The 7,526-nt window shown below is 43.8% G+C and overlaps 1 pseudogene; it reads right to left on the reverse strand.

Annotated features, from left to right (window-relative positions):
* Positions 1-4,635: 4,635 nt before the first annotated feature.
* Positions 4,636-6,765, reverse strand: LOC147708862 (uncharacterized; annotated as a pseudogene).
* Between the last annotated feature and the right edge of the window lie 761 nt (positions 6,766-7,526).

Consider the following 7,526-nt stretch of genomic DNA (forward strand, 5'->3'; position numbering starts at 1 on the left):
ATTTTGGGAGACTGCATGTCAGAATTTTTTAATGAAATAGAAGAGGATTTGAAAAGTCACTCAAAATGTGCCCTAATTTTTCTTTCTGCAGCACTAATAATACCTTCTATTGCATAATATACCCCCTCATTTTGTTCCTTTTTAAATTAAATGTCTTAAGAGTTACCACTTTATTCCCATCACGATGGCTCCAGGTGTGCTATACCTTTGTAATAAGTAGGACTGTTAGCGCTCTAGTTGTTCTTTAGAACACTCTGGGACATTCTGTCATTGGGCTATACTTGGGCTACATCTGGGTGATATTTGGGCTATATTTGGGCTCTTTTGTCTCTGGTGGCCATTTTGGGAGACTGCATGTCAGAATGTTTTAATGAAATAGAAAAGGATTTGAGAAGTCACTCAAAATGTGCCCTAATTTTTCATTCTGCAGCACTAATCATACTTTCTATGGCAAAATATACCCCCTCATGTTGTTTCTTTTTAAATTAAATGTTTTAAGAGTTACCACTTTATTCCAATCAAGATGGCTTCAGGTGTGCCATACCTTTGTAATAAGTAGGACTGTTAGCGCTCTAGTTGTTCTTTAGAACACTCTGGGACATTCTGTCATTGGGCTATACTTGGGCTACATCTGGGTGATATTTGGGCTACATTTGGGCTCTTTTGTCTCTGGTGGCCATTTTGGGAGACTGCATGTCAGAATGTTTTAATGAAATAGAAAAGGATTTGAGAAGTCACTCAAAATGTGCCCTAATTTTTCATTCTGCAGCACTAATCATACTTTCTATGGCAAAATATACCCCTTCATGTTGTTTCTTTTTAAATTAAATGTTTTAAGAGTTACCACTTTATTCCAATCAAGATGGCTTCAGGTGTGCCATACCTTTGTAATAAGTAGGACTGTTAGCGCTCTAGTTGTTCTTTAGAACACTCTAGGAGGCTGCAGTAGAACACAAAGGAATCAACTGACAGTCTCTGTCCTTGTTGGATGTACATGTTTTACTGAGAATGTCAGACTTCATTTTCACATGACTGAGAAAGATAATGTGAATTTACAGAAAATATGCTTTCAGTTTAGCTTATAGATCCCCTTCCAAACCACTGTGGGAAAATCATGAGATATTAGTTTTCTTTCAAACAATCTTCATGATATCACAGCAGAAGGTTTTTTCACATGGTAAAATCACCTTAGAACCCACCACAATTCCTAAAACGAGTATGGTACCATCAACAAATGATTGATAATGTAACTAAAGTCCTAAAACCCTCTATTAACTACAATGCTTTTTAATGAGGTGCTATCATGTATATTGGTCCCAAGATGGCTGCCAACACTTCTTGGATGAAGTGCTGACAGCCAATCAGATCAGATGTGTGGTTAGGCTCCGCCCAGATATATATATTTTTTTGAACCTAAATTACTCAAAATCCACTGGAGCACATATATTGAGACCTAGCAAAGGCACATCAGGCTAACAGTCCCTACAATTTTGCCAAGTTTCGTGCAAATCCATTCAGCCGTTCGAGCTAAAAGTGAGGCCAACCGCCCTATGGAAATTAACATGGGAAAAATGCGTTTTGGGACCCCCCTTTTTTCTCGGCCCCCCCTTGATGAAACCCCCCCAAATTGTCAGGGGCTGCTCAGAAACAAAATGTTCCATTTTCCTGAAAATTTCAGCCAATTCCGTCCACAAACGCCAAAGTTATTAGACATAGAATTTTCAAAAATCCCATAGAGAAAAAATCCTAACTATATATACCTACTGGCGACCGCCAGTAGGTAATATATATATATATATATATATATATATATATATATATATAAAGAAGAAAGCAGACCACATGCAGATTTTCAGGTAAGCTGCCCTTTATTATGTACCTTTGGCATGACGCATTTCGTTTTTTCAAACTTCCTCAGATGCCACAAAAGTTGCAGTTGGTTCTCCAGCCCACATCTTTTGAAGCGAAATACCCGTCTTTGATTGGCTGAGGCATCACTGACACAATCACCCCGGGAATGGCCCGAACTCAGGAATGAAAAATATTCTAGCTAACGCGACAAAGAATTTTCAATTCTATAAGGACACGGAGGCGAGAATTATGCTTCTCTATCTTTACTGAACAAACAGCAGCAAAGGGTTAAGGGTTAAACTTTAAACAGCATACCCCGGAAGGACAACCCCCTTGAGGTCTGCACCAATCACATTACAGTAGTATGCATAACAGTCCACAATGACGTAATCACTTCCTCTTTCTTTGCAAATGTCTATAAACTTGACGTCGAACCACGTCAGCGACCAATCCTCTTCAAACGTAGAAGGCAGGTCCAAAACTTCGTCAGAACAGCTCACACTTCAGGAAAAATATTCTAGCTAACGCGACAAAGAATTTTCAATTCTATAAGGACACGGAGGCGAGAATTATGCTTCTCTATCTTTACTGAACAAACAGCAGCAAAGGGTTAAACTTTAAACAGCATACCCCGGAAGGACAACCCCCTTGAGGTCTGCACCAATCACATTACAGTAGTATGCATAACAGTCCACAATGACGTAATCACTTCCTCTTTCTTTGCAAATGTCTATAAACTGAAAAAGGTCTGAACCCAAACTTGACGTCGAACCACGTCAGCGACCAATCCTCTTCAAACGTAGAAGGCAGGTCCAAAACTTCGTCAGAACAGCTCACACTTCAGGATTGTTTTCCTTGGTCGCCTGAAACAAGAAACATAGCCATAATACCCATGTCAGACTGAAAATACCAGTCATAAATTAACAAATCGGATGGAAAAAAATAAGAGGGCAAACAGTAGCATTGAAATATGCAAGCAAATAGCAGTATAACCATTATGAAGATATGTAACATATAAAGGAATCCATCCTGGGTGGGATAATTCTAGCCTCCGTGTCCTTAATAGAATTGAAAATTCTTTGTCGCGTTAGCTAGAAAATCTTTCATTCTATGGCAGTCCACGGAGGCTCAAATTATGCTAGTTTAAAGTTGCTCCACTATAACAGACGCAATATCCACAATAGGTTTGTGGTAAAAGGTCTTAAAAGTGGACTCAGAGGACCAGTCCTCCGCAGTCATAATATCTTGTAACCTGGACCCTGTCACTAGGGCTTTGGAAGCCATGGATCCTCTCACAGAATGAGCACCTAAAAACGGAAGAATCAATTGCCGCTTGGGTCAATAACCAGGTAATCCACCTGGCTAGAGTAGCATAAGAGACTGGGCGGAAAGGTCTTTGAAGCGATATCAATAATGGACCTGCCACATCATTTCTGAACTCTCTGGTACAATCCTCATAGACCTTTAAACATTGCACAACACACAGTTTGCTATGGTGAAGAAAGGCAGGATAAGTAATAAATTTAGAATTAGTCTTAGTACGACGGGAAAGTGTGAAAGAAACTCCAGACGGAGTAAACACTCTACATGCTAAATCCAGAGCACGTACGTCGGACACACGTCTGCATGAAATAAGGCATAATAGAAGCGTGAGCTTGGCAGACATTTGTTTGCGCGACAGCCCTTCATAAGCTGGCCATGTTTTCAAGTATCTCAGAACTATGGAAACATCCCATAACGTCTGATATCTAGGCTGAGGAGGATTTACCAACCTAATACCGCGTACTACCTTGCAAACCAAGGGATGTTCCCCTACAGGTCTACCATCCACGTGAGGATGTCCTGCCGAAATGGCTGATCTAAAATTGTTTACTGTCCTATTGGCCATGCCTGATTTTACCAAATCGGATAAATAATTTACAATCACAGAGAGACTAGATCCCAAGGGATCGCTCTGCCGTTCACCACACTAACGCACCCATCGTCACCAAGCAGATTTATATCGTTTGTGCGTGGAAGGAGCCCATGACTTGGAGAGAAAAAAGAGAGTGTCTTGCGAAACTCCCGGCACTTGCCAACGTCACCGGAAAGTTTCCACGCCATGAGAGGTAACTGACCTTGCAGGACTAAGGGATGCTGAAGGCCCACTGGATCCGTCAACAAATCCGGAAATGACCTGATCCGAACCGGAGGGGCACACGATAAGCTCATTGCCACCGGAAACCACGCTTGTGCTTTCCAACGTGGGGATACTAGGATTATTTCCGCCCCCTGCCTGCGTGTCTGAGCTAACAACCTCGGAATCATGACAAAGGGTGGAAAGGCATATAGAATGCCCATCGTCCATAATTGAAGGAAGGCGTCCGAGCTGATCGCTAACGGATCCAGACGCCAACTGTAAAACAGGGGAAGTTGTCTGTTGAGTCTGGACGCAAACAGATCTAGAACACAAGGACCCCATTTGGAATTTAATGCTTGAAACACACTGGGGTGAAGTCTCCAATCGCTGGAGTCCCTCAGAAATCTGGAATTCCAATCTGCCACCACATTCGACGAACCTGGAATGTATTCCGCCGTCACTGAAATGTGATGATCCAAGCAGTAATGTCAGAAATTCTTGGCAATTTCCGCTAGAAGTCGCGATCTGGTAGCGCCCGGGCGATTTATATAACGTACTGCGGACACATTGTCCAGACGCAGAAGAATACAACAACTCGCTCGCTGAGGAGACAGAGTTCGAATCGCAAACGACCCTGCCAATTGTTCTAGGCAGTTGATATGGAGTCACAACTCCTCTTGGCACCACCGGTCTCCAATGTCCCACAACGAGCACCCCAGCCCCACCGGCTGGCGTCGAACTCTATGATGGCATCCGGAGTCGCCGCAAAGATGGCCTTGCCATTCCAAGCGTCCATGTGCTCTAACCACCAATTCATTTCCAGATGAGCCTCCCGTGAGAGCGCAATTTGCTCTGCATAATGTAAGTCTCTGAGGAGATGCAGAATCTTTAACCTCAGTAAGGCCCTGTAATGTAAGGGACCAGGAAAAATCGCCTGAATGGACGCCGCCAACAACCCCACGAGGCGGGCTAACGTCCTCAATGATATAGTCTGAGGGGCAAGTGCTCTCCTCAACTCCTTTTTGACCGCTGTTCTCTTCTTGAGAGGCAAAAGCAGTTGAGATGTCAAGGAATTTACTTGAAAACCTAAAAATTGGATCACTTGCGAAGGAATGAGAAGGGATTTGGGAACATTGAGGAGAAATCCCAACTCCTGGAGGAGTTGGATAGTCCAAGACAGATGGAGTTGCACCACCTCTACCGACTGACCCATGATCAGAATATCGTCCAGATAGATTATGAGTCTGACTCCTATCTCCCGTAACCATTGAACAACCGGTCTCATGAGTTTCGTGAAACACCATGGAGCGGACGAGAGAGCCCCTTTGTTCAGCAACGACTGAACTTCCTGGTCGATGAAACTCATCTCTACGGGGGAAAAACTTAGGGGCCTGGAAGTCACCAATTGCGTGGGGTTCGCATAAAACTTGAAATGAAAACCTCAAACTGTCTGACGTATCCATGGGTCGGGAGACAGGGCCTCCCACCTGAGAAGGAACTGTGCAATACAACCTTCCACCATATGATCGCCGCAATGTAAAATGGGTACATGAATAAGAGGAATATCCAGGCTGGAACTGCTGGCCTCTGTAGTTTCCACGTTGTGCACGACCTCTGTCACCTCTGTTACGGGTTGGATAGAATTTCGACCTTTGGGAACCTCCTCTGCCCCGTTGGTCTGCACCTCTAGAGGTCTGATTACCACCTCGGCCGGACCCTCGACCTCTGTAACGGCCGGCCCTGTTAAAAACACCTGAGTGGAAAACACGCTTGATATTGGCCTGCGCCTTATCCAAGGCCGAAAAAGTTGCCACAATTTTTCCCATCTTTTTGACGAAGTCATCGCCAAACAACATGCCATTGGCCAAGGAACCCGGTTCCATAGTAGCCATCTCAGCTAGTTGGGGGTCTATCCGCATGAGAAAGGATCTTCATCTCTCTGTAGATAACGCCACATTGGCATTGCCAAGAAAACACATGGCGTGTTGCGCCCATTCCATAATCTCAGAAGAGTCCAGGGGAATACCCTTATCCTTCGCAGTGACTGCAGCATCAAATATCTTATTCAGCGGACCCGAGACATCTAATACTTTGTCTTGGTACCCTTTCCAGGCCCGATCCAGTACTTTCTTGGGATCTTTGGAAAATGTACTCATAAAAGTGGCCATATTAGGATCTAATTCTGGGGTATCCTCCACTTTACCCAACAACGACGGTCTGGGACATTCGGAGCGCAAGGTGGCCCTGACCTGACTCTCAAAACTCTGTCTCAAATTAGTTTGAACATATTGCGCCACTTCCACACAGGGAACCCACTCAGTAGACCTAGGATGTATTACATTCTGAGGATTAAAAAGTAAATTCTTGGGTGTCACCTCCATCTGTGCATCATAAAATAAATGTTTGGTATTTTTGACCTTCGTCTTGGGCTGCACCGATTCATCGGAATCTGTGGAATCCTGGGTAGCTGGAGAAGACTCTCCTTGCGTATCCCTGCCCGCTAAGGAACCATGGTCTTTTAAAACACTTTTCGCCACATTAAGCAGAGCTTCAGCCGAAGCCTGTGTGGATGAAGAATGCTTACTAGAAGACTTAGACTTTCTTTTGCCAGAGGACTTCTGGGGTTTCAAAAGGGGCGTTAAGGCCTCAATAAGTGCCTTACTCAACAAACCCTGGACGTGGGAATCCTGGGCTTCAACAGGATGCTCCTTCAAATTATGTTTATAAGGTTCCTCATATTCCTCATATTCGTTATATTCAACCCACTTGTCTTCCTCTTCGACGTAATACGCCATAATAAACTACAAGAGGTGTGAAGGAGATTCAAAGGGGGGGAGTAACCCAAGGGCAAATAAGACCTTCAGAAGGTTTTCCTTAAAAGAAATAACGTGGGTCTTAAAATTAAGGAGAAAAAATATATAGAAACTATATAAAAAACCATATAAAAATGTCAATATATTCAAATGTGGCAGGAGCTTGCCAAAAACTCCCCTAGTACCAAGCACTAATCCGGAAAAATGCTCCGGTAAGCGTTCGTAGAGAAGGGAATATTAGCCAGGCAACACAGGTTCTAATGTGCGAAGAGCCGATGACAGAAAATAAAAACCGGCTCTTCGCGCATGCGCCGAATGTCTTGAATGTTAAGAATGCGGGCTGGAACGAGCCTGTTTCCCTCGCCCACCAAAGTGCGCAGCTCCGCTCCCTCGCCACAGCCCACAAGTAAAACAGATAACGTAGGGGCACCGAAGGCTCAGACTCTGTGTAGGAAGTTGCGCATGCACCGAGAGTGCAGTGCGACTTCAGGGAACGCGTGAAACCATGATAATAGAAGTGCGCTGGTTAACAAGGCATTAAAGCCCCAAACAAGCTAGAAATAGACGCAAGAATAATTAGAAACAAAGCGACACAGCGTGCATATACCAAATATATATAAAAACTGTGAAATAACGGGCAATAAAGCACAACAAGAAACAAGAAATAGAGAGTCACTTATCTCACTGCTGCAGCAGCAAATAAAGAGGAAGTGATTACGTCATTGTGGACATTTATGCATACT

The sequence above is a fragment of the Lissotriton vulgaris genome, chromosome 6 (genome assembly GCF_964263255.1).
Source record: "Lissotriton vulgaris chromosome 6, aLisVul1.2, whole genome shotgun sequence".
NCBI classification, from domain to species: domain Eukaryota; kingdom Metazoa; phylum Chordata; class Amphibia; order Caudata; family Salamandridae; genus Lissotriton; species Lissotriton vulgaris.